General features: G+C 40.0%; 1 non-coding gene across 1 annotated transcript; it reads right to left on the bottom strand.

Moving 5' to 3' along the window:
- Positions 1-12546: 12546 nt before the first annotated feature.
- Positions 12547-12619, bottom strand: TRNAR-CCU (transfer RNA arginine (anticodon CCU)). Its single transcript has one exon. It is a non-coding gene; the product is annotated as a tRNA-Arg (tRNA).
- Between the last annotated feature and the right edge of the window lie 1989 nt (positions 12620-14608).

Here is a 14608-nt window from a genome sequence, read left to right as displayed (position 1 = left end):
ACTTTGCTCCCTGAGCACTCTTCCTGCTGTATGTAATTACTTCCTTAATTATCCATTTCCTCCATCATCAGACTCTAAGCTCCATGATAGCAGGACCCTGGCTGTCTTGCTTATTATGGAGCACTCCCATGGAAAGCACTGATGAACCAGTGAATAAATGGGTTATTTCAGCATGTGTGGTTTTGGGGTTGGGGGTGGAGGCTTTCATGCTTCTCAAGTAATACCAGTGAGGATGGCTGGCCAGTTCAATTTAGTTCAAGACAACTCAATTTAACAAACAGTTATTATTGAGTATTTATTATGCTCTATTGGGCATGTCACAGGAGTTGGAGAAGACAAGGCCTCTGCCCTCAAAGACGGCTGCCTTAACCTAACCTGTCACTTGCTGGCATCCTGCTGTTCCTGGGCAGATGGCTCAGAATCAGAATGCCACTGATGCCCTGACTTCAGGAACTGCCTGATGCCTCTGCTCCTCCCCTGGTCTCCCGTCTGCCCGCACTTCAGGTGTTTGCCTAGACTAGGCCTGAATTTGCCTCATTCATTAGCATGAGAAAAGAACTGTGTAATGACTGAGTTCTCTAAAGGAATTCCAATCCCCCACTGCTACATGCCCTTGGTCATGGGGAGACAAGCAATTTCCACATAAGATTACATTTTATAACAGAAGTTATAGCAGACGCAGAAGTTGGGCAGAAATCTCAATTCCATCATTTGCCAGTTGATCTTGGACAAATCTTGATTTTTTTCATGCATAAACAGAGATAATAGAGACACCTTACAGGTTTTTGTGATTATTAATGTTTTTAACAAAAAATAATAATGTCTCAGACTGAGTGCTGGCTACGTGCTGGCTACTGTCCTAAGGGCTGACCTCATTTAATCTTTGCAACAATCCTAAGAGGTAGATATTAATATATTCATGTTACAGGTGAGGGTGGTGAGGCTTAAGTAACTTTCCCGTGCTAAGAGTGAGCAAGCGGAAGGGTTAGAATTTCATCCAGGCAGCCTGGCTCCAGGGTTCATGCCCTCACTCACTACACCACCTTCTCAAGGCTGAGGTTAATTGAAGATATGGATAAAATTTCTATTCTCTTATTGTAAAAAGGAAATAACAAAATGTTTTAAAGGGATTTATTTAATTTATCTTTAATTCTCTTGTTTTCCAGGGTCTTGAGAGAATGCCATAAAAAACACATTTTCTTGTTCCATGGAATAAATAGATACTATTAAAAAAAAATGCCATCCTGCATGTTATTTTTCACTTTAGCTTTTTCTCCCTGATTCTCTGATACATTAACAGTTGTGTGTATTTGGACCACATGTGGCCTGGTCTCACAGATGTCCAGCCCTTTTGACAGTTGGGTGGTGTAATGGGCATATTGGGGAGGGGCGGGGGGCAAACGAACTCCCTCTAGTTACTTATTAAAGAAGCTGGCTAGTTTAACAGTCAAGATAGTTCTAAAGTCTAGTGGCTGTTTTCAATCCAAACTTTTTCTACTTAATATATTACCATTTTATAATATATTGTTTATATATATTTAAAATGATTATAATATATCATTTCATGATATATTATCATGGTATAACTGAAGCAATTTTAAACCATGATAGCAGTTTTTTTCTAAGTTCTTGCAGGCAGTGACTACAAAGGAATATGATAATTTAGAGGGTGGCCAAAAGGGGATTATATTGTTTTTTAAAAAAAATAATTTTATTCACAAACACACAGTATTTACTAGTTGCTAATAATATCTAGAGTCTAAGAATTTTAGGATAAAGAGAGTATATTACTGACTGAATATGGCTAACATCCATTATCCTAAGATGTTCCTGTCGCCTTACTTCTGTGGGCTTTGAGCTTTTTGGCACAAGTATAGGGTCCACTGTGGTGAAACACATCTGCTGTTGTTCTTTAGTCAGTCAGTCATGTCTGACTCTCTGTGACCCCATGGACTGTCCTCCAAGGGGATCTTCTCCACCCAGGGATCAAACCCAAGTCTCCTACATTGGCAGGCGGATTCTTTACTGCTGAGCCACCAGGAAAGCCCAAGGCACATTTAAGGGAGAAAAATATTTGGTCCAGAGGTTTATCTATAGACTTTGTTTGACCTCACTGGAGGTCAAATAACCCAATTTCCTTAGTAACACTTGGGTCAAGGCAACTGAGGTTCAGTTCAGTTCAGTTCAGTCACTCAGTTGTGTCTGACTCTTTGAGACCCCATAAATTGCAGCACGCCAGGCCTCCCGGTCCATCACCAACTCCCAGAGTTCATCCAAACTCACTTCCATCGAGTCAGTGATGCCATCCAGCCATCTCATCCTCTGTCGTCCCCTTCTCCTCCTGCCCTCAATCCCTCCCAGCATCAGAGTCTTTTCCAATGAGTCAACTCTTTGCACGAGGTGGTCGAAGTACTGGAGTTTCAGCTTTAGCATCATTCCTTCCAAAGAAATCCCAGGGCTGATCTCCTTTAGAATGGACTGGTTGGAACTCCTTGCAGTCCAAGGGACTCTCAAGAGTCTTCTCCAACACCACAGTTCAAAAGCATCAATTCTTCGGCACTCAGCTTTCTTCACAGTCCAACTCTCACATCCATACATGACCACTGGAAAAACCATAGCCTTGACTAGATGGACCTTTGTTGGCAAAGTAATGTCTCTGCTTTTCAATATGCTGTCTAGGTTGGTTATAACTTTCCTTCTAAAGAGTAAGTGTCTTTTAATTTCATGGCTGCAGTCACCATCTGCAATGATTTTGGAGCCCCCCCAAAATAAAGTCTGACACTGTTGCCACTGTTTCCCCATCTATTTCCCATGAAGTGATGGGACCAGATGCCATGATCTTCGTTTTCCAAATGTTGAGCTTTAAGCCAACTTTTTTACTCTCCTCTTTCACTTTCATCAAGAGGCTTTTAGTTCCTCTTCACTTTCTGTCATAAGGGTGGTGTCATCTGCATATCTGAGGTTATTGATATTTCTCCTGGCAGTCTTGATTCCAGCTTGTGCTTCTTCTAGCCCAGCGTTTCTCCTGGTGTACACTGCATAGAAGTTAAATAAGCAGGGTGACAATATACAGCCTTGACGTACTCCTTTTCCTATTTGGAACCAGTCTGTTGTTCCATGTCCAGTTCTAACTGTTGCTTCCTGACCTGCATGTAGATTTCTCAAGAGGCAGGTCAGGTGCTCTGGTATTACCATCTCTTGAAGAATTTTCCACAGTTTCTTGTGATCCACACAGTCAAAGGCTTTGGCATAGTCAATAAAACAGAAGTAGATGTTTTTCTGGAACTCTCTTGCTTTTTCCATGATCCAGCGGATGTTGGCAACTTGATCTCTGGTTCTCTGCCTTTTCTAAAACCAGCTTGAACATCTGGAAGTTCACGGTTCACGTATTGCTGAAGCCCAGCTTAGAGAATTTTGAGCATTACTTTACTAGCGTGGGAGATGAGTGCAATTGTGCGGTAGTTTGAGCATTCTTTGGCCTTGCCTTTCTTTGGAATTGGAGTGAAAACTGACCTTTTCCAGTCCTGTGGCTACTGCTGAGTTTTCCAAATTTTCTGGCATATTGAGAAATGGTATGGTCCTAACAGAAGCGGAAGATATTAAGAAGAGGTGGTAAGAATACACAGAAGAACTATACAGAAAAATCTTCACGACCAAGATAATCATGATGGTGTGATCACTCACCTAGAGCCAGACATCCTGGAATGTGAAGTCAAGTGGGCCTTAGAAAGCATCACTACGAACAAAGCTAGTGGAAGTGATGGAATTCCAGTTGAACTATTTTAAATCCTGAAAGATGATGCTGTGAAAGTGCTGCACTCAATATGCCAGCAATTGAGGTTATTTACCTACGTATTCACATTGTATGCTCTCAAGGAAAGATTGGGTGGAGTGGCAGAAATATAAGTAAATATGCTGTGAACTTATAAATTTTGTATATTTATATATTAATGCTCATTTAAGCATAGATTAAAATATGATTTACGTAGTAAATAGGTCCATCAGCGAAAGGTAACTTTTGTGAAATAACTGCCGAATTTAAAGAGTTTATATACTTTAAGATTCACATTGGCACATTAGCCCATTTGAAGGCAGATTCTAAAGTATAGATAGGAGTTTGTCACTCAGTCGTGTCTGATTCTTTGCGACCCCATGGACTGTAGCCTACCAGGCTCCTCCCTCCATGGCATTCTCCAGGCAAGAGTACTGGAGTGGGTTGCCATTTCCTTCTCCAGGGGATCTTCCCGACCCAGGGATCGAACCTGAGTCTCCCGCATTCCAGGCAGACACTTTAACCTCTGAGCCACCGCAGAAGCCCAAAGTATAGATAGAAGTCCTTAAAAAAGGGAATGTGAAAACACATGTGCATTAAATAAATAAGATTGCAAATCTGGTGAGATTAGAACTGAGCATTTAGAGAAACTGACATTAAAGGAACACAGGCAATCTATAACTCGGAATACGGATAGAAATGTCTCAGCTGGCATTGCGGGCTGATTGTTGTCAGCATGACAAGTGTCCTCATATGAAGAGGAGATTATAATACAGACATGTACAGAGGAGAGAGCATGGGAAGACAAAGAGAGGAGGCCATTGATAAGCCAAGGAAAGAGGCCTCAGAAGACATCAACCCTTGACCTCAGATTTCTAGCCTCCAGAATTCTGAGAAACAAATATCTAGTTTTTAAGCTACCCAGTCTGTGGTACTTTGCTATGGCAGCCCTAGCAAATTATTACTATTATACCCTTTGACACTCTTGCCTTTGTGTTGGAAAACACGAGTATTGTTTCAACTTCTTGTAGTTGATTTGGCTCTGCCAATGACATGACTCAGAATAACTGACAAGCCACAAGAGCCTCATTTCTGTCTTTCAGTGTGAGCTGAGTCAGGTTTGATGCTGAGAGACCTGCATATATCTTGAAGTTTATCCTTGAGTGGGAAAAAAGAAAGGATGCTTATTATATTTAGATAGCAAGAGACCAGAGACCACAGTCAATCCAAATCATCTTGATTAGTTGAACAAAGAGCTAAACTGAAGTAGAGGAAAATTCAAAAGATTTAACTATAAGTTCTTAAACTTGGACTTTAAAATGTCAATTGCACAAGTACAAGGGAGGCGAGAAGTTGTTAAACAGTGGTGTGTATTGAAAGCTCATAATGAGTCAACTGAATGGTGAGAATGTCCCCAAACTCAGAGTGTTTATAAGCCATCATTTATGGGATCCCTATTTTCAGGGGTTCCTGACAAGATAAAGAGCTGCCTCATGAAGTAGTGAGTCTCCCATTGCTGAAGGTATCCAAGGAATGACCCAGTGACCAGTTTTCAGTTATGTGGCAGAAGGCACATAGTTAACTTGAAGACATACCAGTGGTTGAAGTTAAAATCACAAATGGTTGCCCGAGGAATTGAAGACCACATGCCCCCACATAATTCTGAGTTTTTACTGTAACTATCTTTTAAATATTAGTGCTTAGGAAGACTCATGGAAGGAAATAGAGATCACCCTGAAAGCCAATGATGCCAATATTAATTTCTTTTTTCTTTTTATCTCCATTTGTTTACATCTTCCTTTGGGAGAAATCATTTCTTTAGAGGGGGTTTGGAAACAGTGGTCTTTGGCTGTATTGAGAATCTGTCCAGCTTGACAACTCCAGATATTGATTGAGTTTGCTTTATTCTGAAGTTAGTATCTTGAATGGGGAAATGTTGATCTTGGTTTTATCTCTAACCTCTGTTGCTATCAAGATAACCAGAAAGAGATCAGTCTATAAAACATGCGTTTACCTGTGTAGACTAGTGAAATCTTATGCTGGGAAAAGTCCCCATTTTAATAAGCTTTAAACAAAAAATTCCACCTTAGGTGCTAATTAGAATCTAAATTCAGGTGTTAACCTCTTTGACTGAAAGTGCATGTTGAGTAATTGCAGGAAAGGGGCCAATTTCAGGCACAGCAGTAATTACTGAATTAGTAGAAAAGTTCAAGTAGGGCTTCAGATTTCAGATCATTACTGAGCTTTTTGAGGAACAGCTAATCCTGGAGTGATTGGGCTTCTCACACCTGTGTGTGTGTGCTTGTGTGTGTGTGAGTGTGAATGAGTGTGAAGGGAGCCCACTTAAATTTCAAAGAAATAACCTTACAAATGACCACAGAATTAAGTACTAATATTTCTTGATATTTAAAAATATAATTTTCAAAACCTCTGAAAAATCTTTAATACCTTTCATTTTTACTTCAAATAAAGGGGGTGGGGGAAAGCAGAACTTGTCTTATCTGACAAAACAGCTTCATCTTTGAAATTTAGTTTCTTGCATTATTTACTTCTTACTGTCTTGGGAATTAGCTTTTAATGTGCCGGGGGTGTGCTGGGTTTAGTCGTGTCTGACTCTTTGCAACTCCATGGACCATAGCCTGCCAGTCTCCTCTGTCCATGGGATTCTCCAGGCAAGAATACTGGAATGGGTGGCCATGCCCTCCTCCAGGAGTTGTTCCCAACCTAGGGATCAAACCCAGGTCTTCCTCATTGCAGGTGGATTCTTTACTGTCTGAGCCACCAGGGAAGCTTATGAATACTGGAGTGGGTGGCCTATCAGGGTCTTCCCGACTAAGGAATTGAACCGGGGTCTCCTGCATTGCAGGTGAATTCTTTACTGGCTGGACTACCAGGGAAGCCTGTGCCAGGGAGTATTCACCTCTAATATATATATACCACCTTCAGGGTCTCCTTGAACCTGGTAGTTGTTGAGGGTTTGCCAAGCTGTTAAACCAACTGCAGTGACAATCTCCAATGACATAGAAGAGGAAAACATATGGGAGACTGCAGCTGCCTTGTTTGTTGATACCTGGTGTACTGTTCAATCATGATGTTGTCTTCCTAACAAAGTCTAACGGCCCTAAGGAGAAACAAAATCTATAGAGACAAAATCGACCCAAATCCTCAGGGTGTAAAGTAACTTATGTCCTCTTCATTATGGCAACTGTTTCTTCACCTCTGAGTGTAATTTCAAGTGTTAACTCTGATTTATAAAGCGCTGAATGGTCTGTCTTGTAAAGAGCTTCTTGCTTCCTCTAGGAACAAAGATGAATTATTAAGCATCTGGTCACTGACCTCAAAAGTAAAGCTGTGGAAATTTAGAGTACTGAAACTCATTGTGGGCATTTTTCAAGGAGGCTTTCAAATGGAGGGCCAAGTAGATACCATTGTTGAAGCACTAGTGCTTACAGTGTATAAGAAATATTCAATAAAGAAATATTCAATAGGCTTTATATCTTAATAAAGAGTTCACAATCAATTAAGTTATAAATGTATAAAGTGAAATAGGAACACCAAATAGAAAAGATCATACAAAACTTCAATAAGCTTAGCTATTCATCAGTGTAGAACTGGATAAACCTATTATGGATACTGTGTGCCCATTCAGAAGAATTAGGGAATCTGGATATATTGGGATATTAGAGCCTCAAAATACAGTTTTAAGATTTTTTAAAATGCAAAATAATAGATATAGAATTAGTTTATTCATAATTTCTTTTAGAAGAGATGATATCTATAAATATATGTGTAAACTTAGATAAGCATACTTTTAAAAAATGCCCTACAAGGAATAGGATGAGTTCATGCTAAGTTGCTTCAGCTGTGTCTGGCTCCTTGCAACCCTATGGACTATAGCCCGACAGGCTTCTTTGTCCATGGGATCTTTAGGCAAGAATCCTGGAGTGGGTTACCATGCCCTCCTCCAGGGCTTTTTCCCAGGGATCAAACCTGTGTCTCCTGCATTGCAGATGGACTCTTTACTTCTGAGCTACCTGGGAAGCCCACTGTCCGTACTGAAGATCAACGCATCCAGTCTTCAGCCAGTAGAAGCCTCCTGAAGTTGGCTTCGGAGTCCAACTGATACAACCTCAGTAATCCTTGATAGCATCTTTGCTTTCTGTTATGACAAGATATTTCAAGATCATCTTGTATATTTTCTGCCCCAGACCAAGAACTGAGAATCTCTAGAGAGCACTGATCCATTTTAGCGGGAAATAGTATTTAGAGAGCATGGTCTGGACACTAGTGGTGCTTATTGCTGCTGGGTTGGTCATTTTTTCTAGGCTTTTCCAGGATATATATATATATATATATATTTGAGGTAAAATATACATGTGTTGCAATTCAGATGTTTTTCTTAACCTCTTTGATCTTACATATTTATCTCTTTTTATTGATACTGAAAATTTCAGTTTTCAAAACACTAGCATGATAATATAATAGTCTTGGAACAAAAATACCAACAGTACTATTATACTGTTATACTGTAATATATGCTTACTATAATTAGTGAAAACTGCTGTCCTTAGAGTATATCCTGCTAAGAACATATAGTCAAGCAACTGTGTTGTAAGAATCATTTGAAATAGATCATCTCTGTAAGGTTATGCCATCAATTGGCTATATACTGAGGTTCATTTGTTTCATTTAAATTTTGAGTTTTTTAGATTGTATTTTAAATTTTAATTTTGCTCGGTGATTGTGTAAAATGTTAACTTGGCTCCAAAGTGAAGTCTATACAACAATGCCTGCGTGCATGCTCAGTCGCTTTGGTTGTGTCTATTTGCGACCCTGTGGACTGTAGCCTGCCAGGCTCCTCTGTCTATGAGGATTCTCTAGGCTACGGTACTGAAGTGAGTTGCCATGCCCACCTCCAGGGGATCTTCCTGACCCAGGGATTGAACCCGAATCTCTTATGTCTTCTGCATTGGCAGGTGGGTTCTTAACCACTAGAGCCACCTGGGAAGCCCATAAATTCAAAAATGTCTAGCTATTATGTCACTTGCCCTACAGGTAATCTTAAAATTTTTATGTTATGATTTTTCTTTCCCTTTTTTGACTTTTAGTATAATCAAATGTGTATTAGAGAAATGGAAGCATTTAACTTTATATATTATGGAGATCACAAGTAGTAAGATCCTAGTAGTGAGTAAAGATATTCTTTATTTCTTTTCATAGCATCTTTCATACCTTTTTGTCTTCTCTGAAGCTGATAATAATTGCTTTTCATTTAGCTTTTTTTTTTTTTTTTTGAAGTTTGGGTTACTTTTCTAGATTTTTAATACTAATTTATCTTCACATGCTCCCTGCTTGTCTAAATCTTTTGTCAGTATATTTAAGCATATTGGGTACTCAATCAAGTTCATATTCTTGGATTCATTCTTCTGGAGTCTGCTGCCTGCTCTAATCTGGATGAATGATTCCCCTGTCCTACTGCACAATGCCATCCCATTCTCTACAATCTCCCTTCTCCAGCATCCGAGAAATTTCCCTTTTTATGGAGCAAAATCACCTGCTTACTAAATCTCTTGTCACCTTCTTTCTTGCTTTCTTTCCTACTCCCTCATTTTAACTCAGCTGAACTCCTTTAGCTTATACTGTGATGAGATTCATAATTCTTATTCATTCTGCTGCTGCTGCTGCTGCTAAGTCACTTCCGTCGTGTCCGACTCTGTGTGACCCCATAGACAGCAGCCCACCAGGCTCCCCTGTCCCTGGGTTTCTCCAGGCAAGAACACTGGAGTGGGTTGCCATTTCCTTCTCCAATGCATAAAAGTGAAAGTGAAGTCACTCAGTCGTGTCTGACTCCTAGCAACCCCATGGACTGCAGCCTACCAGGCTCCTTCATCCATGGGATTTTCCAGGCAAGAGTACTGGAGTGGGGTGCCATTGCCTTCTCCCTTATTCACTCTACCATCATCCAAAGATGAGATTTCACTGGAGCATCATTTGAATGACTTCTTCCCCAGCGTGTCCCGTGATATGCTTTCACATGGCTCTAAGTCATGTAATTTATAAATGCTCCACAACCTGATTTAGATTCCACCCTTAGCCAAAAAGGGCATGGCTTAAGGCTGTCTTCATGACAATTAATTGGAGAATCATTTGCTCCACGTTCAGATAGCTCTTTGCCTACTGTGGGCTTCCCTGATATCCCAGTTGGTAAAGAATCCACCCCAGTGTAGGAGACCCTGGTTCAATTCCTGGGTTGGGAAAATCCCCTGGAGAAGGGAAAGGCTACGCATTCCAGTATTCTGGCCTGGAGAATTCCATGGATTGTATAGTTCCCTGGGGTGGCAAAAAGTCGGATAGGACAGAGCGACTTTCACTTTCACATTGCCTACTGCACAGTAGTTTCTGATAAACAGAAGCAAAGCCTTGCGACAGACTGGAAAAACTTGGAAGTTGTTTTATGTACATAGTAGAGGCATGAGATGCAGCCTAAACAAAGGCTTGACTATGTCCGAAGACCTCAGAGCATGATTGTTTGCATCAGGTTATCAGTGGGCTTGTGGGGAAGATGGGAGTCATGAAAGTTATGATATCGATATCTTGATGCTGATGGAACAGGATTCTCTCATATAGGTAAATAAAATTCCCTGGATGAGTTTAAGATAATGAGGGGTATAAGCTACTTGCAATTATAGCAAGCAAGCAAGCAAACAAACAAACAAACAAGTAACACTAACAAAATCATTGTTAAATGAGAGATGCATACATGCATGGATGCAGCAGGAAAAAGAGAAAAGCAATTCTCTGGCAGGCTTTTGGTTATGTATTTCAGTAACATATAGGGTTTGTGGTTTATAACATCATCAGAGTTGTACAATAGCATTATATCCCTGAGAGTCGTGCAGTTATCTCTCCCTTTCTCTTTCTTTTCTTTGCATACAATGGGGGATCTAAGTCTGGATCCATGCCCTACCCAGGACATTTCCTCTTTGTGGCATGTGAGCCGTTACCAAGGCTAAGATTTACTGCTTTGGGGATCGGTTCAGAACAAATGTTCCAAACAGTCTTCTGCCTCAGGCAAGGCAATTTTGGACCAATTCAACAAGACTTCAAAGGAAGCCACCTACTACAATGCCTAAGGAGGATAAAGACCTGATTTAAATGAATGTATTGCAATTAGTGGGTATTTACTTTATATGTTGCCAAGTTTTGATAGCTTTCTTTAACCCTCAGGGAAATAATATATATGTCTACTTCTGGTGAGCTGAAGAAACGGGATATGTGCTTCCCAGAGAGACAGGTGTTGAGAATATACACAGATCTAAAGCAGAGAAAAGACAAAAAGTTCATGAAAGCTGGGGACAAAGAATAGATTCAATGCTTGTTTTGGGGAAAAAAAAGTTAGTGTAAGGGGTGTTCTCCCAGCATCTCCTTCCCTGAAAAAGAGACAGACCTTCTTCAGCAAAATTCTGTCTTCTTTGCAAATAGCTTGTATTAACTAAGGAAAATAAGAAGGAGGCAACATTTAACATAGATAAATATGGAAAAGGCACTTATCAATTAAAGGAGTCTTAGACCACCAAGCTGATTGAGTACATCCTGAAGTGTTGTGAGTTTAATCCAATCATTCAGCACGAAGCATTCCAGCAGAAGAGGAAATTAAGGATTAAATGGCAGTGGAAGAATGTGAAAGTAAGACTCTGGATGTACAGTCTGAGTGGACTTTAATCAAATCAAGCCAGAAACAGGCCAGAATGGAAATCTGATCACCCAATGTTCTCATAACCATGCCTAGAGTTTCATTGGAGATCTTACACTTGAAAGTGAGGTTTAGTGTAAGAATTGTTACAGGGAAAGACTAGAGTGTTCTCTTAGCATTTCTCATAGGAAGAATGAATGCTGAGAGAGACAGCCCCAAATTTAGTCAAGAAGTGCTGTCTGGAGAACTCTACGGAGGTAAGGGGCAGGCAGAAGGAGCTACATGCCAAATTAAAAAGATCTCAAAGAAAGGAAAAGCAAAATATACTCACTCTAATCTGTGTTCCTATGTATTTCCACAGTATCAGTTCAGTTCAGTTCAGTTCAGTCGCTCAGCTGTATCTCTTTGCAACCCCATGAATTGCAGCACACCAGGCCTCCCTGTCCATCACCAACTCCCAGAGTTCACCCAAACTCACGTCCATTGAGTCGGGGATGCCATTCAGCCATTTCATCCTCTGTCGTCTCCTCCTGCCCCCAATCCCTCCCAGCATCAGAGTCTTTTCCAATGAGTCAACTCTTCGCACGAGGTGGCCAAAGTACTGGAGTTTTAGCTTCAGCATCATTCCTTCCAAAGAACACCCAGGACTGATCTCCTTCAGAATGGACTGATTGTATCTCCTTGCAGTCCAACGGACTCTCAAAATATACAACTGAGCAAATAATCATTCACAGCAAAATGGAATCAAAGACACTGGTAAAAAACAGATCAAAATTAGTAGAAATCTGTTAATAACACTTTACTCAAAATTTTTTTAAACTAACTTTTTTTATGTGACTTTTTAATTAAAATATTCTTTCTACTGTAGTAGTCTGAAACAAAACCCACAATCTCTTTGAGATATGCCTGTTCCCAACTCCAATCTAATCTAGCAATCCTGTTTCACCTGAGGGGTGAGAAAAACGGACTTTATTTTTTAAAAAGTGTTTACTTAAATATCTGACTGCACTGGGTCTTAGTTGTGGCATGCAAGATCTTAAATTACTTGCATGTACTCTCAGTTGCAGCATGTGGAATCTCATTCCCTGACCAGGGATTGAACCTGGGCCCCCTGCATTAGGAGTGCAGAGTCTTAACCACTGGACTACCAGGGAAGTTCTCCTTCTTCAGATTTAAAAATCTGATTTGTTTGGATAATTGGCAACCTTCCCTTCCATTGAAGTCAGAGCCATATACCACCATCATGTATAAAAACAACCTCTTCCTGAATTTTGGACTCAAACAAAATCATATTTTGATGTTTAAAATTTATCTGACAGATGAAAACACTTTCTAAAACTAGCCTGTACAAAAAACTGCTCAAATCTCTTTTTGATAATGTTACTATCTTTTGCTATCTAAAACGCATTTCCCCAGCTTTATGACTATGTTAGATATTCTGTGAAGCAGTTGATTGCTTTATGTTTGGTGATATGTTTTCTCCTTGCTGTCCTGCAGCATTCTAGTTGGGACACTTTGCCATTGCCCCTGGATTTCTGAGATTTCTAAGACAATTGCTCTCTGGTTACCGGTATTTTGAGGAAGTGGGGAAAAGAAAGAGAAACTCATTCAGGGGATGGTGAATGAGGCTTCTGATGGCATTGAGACTATTTTAATCGATCTTAAACCATCTTGACATGTGCTAATGTTTGAAAAGTAGGTGTCTTTTAGGTGTGTGGCCTGGCCTGTTCTCCCCTGCTGTTTACTTTAGCAGCTTGTCTGTCTGAAAGTTGTGATACCACAAAGCCTCCTCAGGGTCTCAGGGCAAGATGCAGCACGCAGACTATGAGAAACAGCCCCCGGGGCCGGCCCTCTAAGCCACTGCAGGTAGAACCACCACGGTGCTGGCAGGTAAGCCTTCAAGGGAACAATGAAAGGGGTGGCTCAGGTGAATAGAGCCTGGCTTCACCTGGATGTCCTGGAACAATTAGACAACTTCCACCCTAGAATGCTGTCCTTAGGAAAGATAAAGGGACCTCTGTTGTTAAGTGACTACTGTCATGTTCCAAAATGCTGTGTGATGCAAAATTTTCATTTCCTGGACCTGCCATTCCACCTAAATCAAATTTTGCTCAGTATACTTGTTAGTGTCAATCCTGGTGATTGGTGGCTTTTAAGTAAGGAAACCTTCTAATTTTTAAAAACACATTAGCCATGGAATTTATTCTCAGATAAGGCAGAATGAAGTGGCAGTGTAAACAGAATGACCTAAAGGAAATCAGCTTTTAAAACACACACATACATACACACAGAGGAAAATAAAGAATGTGAAATAATTTCTTTACTCTGTTGGTCATACTTTAGCAAATATGTTTTTGCCTGAATCATGTCTAAAATTACTTCTAACAAAATTTAAATTGCTTATTCCCCTTTGACAGTATATTTTTTATTATATAGATAATATACTACTATTGTATTATTGTGAAAGGTTAAATGAATATTTTCATTCCCACCCGTTTCAGCTCTTTCACTTCACATACAATCATGCACTCTGTCTTCCCCTCCCTAAAAGGTAAGTGGCGACTGACTGTCAGAAGTTTTCTCTGTATTTTTTGAATTTCCTTTCACATCTACATACAAATGTAAATTCTTTGGAGATTTAAAAAATAAATAGAAATAGAAATATCTCTTTCTGAAACTTTTTTTTTTTTAGTTAGTTTTAAAATGTTTCTTGGAGATTGTTCCAAGTTAGTGCATATTTGAGTCTGCATAGTATTTCTTTGTGTGGGGTTATTCCAGCTCACTTACTCATTTCTCCATTGATAGACATTGAGGTCTATCTCTTTTTTTCTATCCCAGTTAAACTTCAAAAAGGGGAATGTATTTCTAGCTGAAATTTCTATTCAGTCAAAGATGCCAATTTTGCCATCCCTTTCAAATTAATTAATTAATGATAAATGACTTTTAATGCTTAAATAAATTTCTAGCATATGTTGTTTACCATAGGCTTCCCAGGTGGTGCAGTGGTAAAGAATCTGCCTGCCAATGCAGGGGGTGCAAGAGATGTATGTTTCATCCCTGGGTTGGGAAGATCGCCTGGAGTTGGGAATGGCAACCCACTCCAGTGTTCTTGCCTGGAAAATTCCATGGACCGAGGAGCCTGG

Source organism: Ovis aries, chromosome 1, assembly GCF_016772045.2.
Source record: "Ovis aries strain OAR_USU_Benz2616 breed Rambouillet chromosome 1, ARS-UI_Ramb_v3.0, whole genome shotgun sequence".
Classification (NCBI taxonomy): domain Eukaryota; kingdom Metazoa; phylum Chordata; class Mammalia; order Artiodactyla; family Bovidae; genus Ovis; species Ovis aries.
This window is presented reverse-complemented; position numbering and strand designations above follow the sequence as displayed.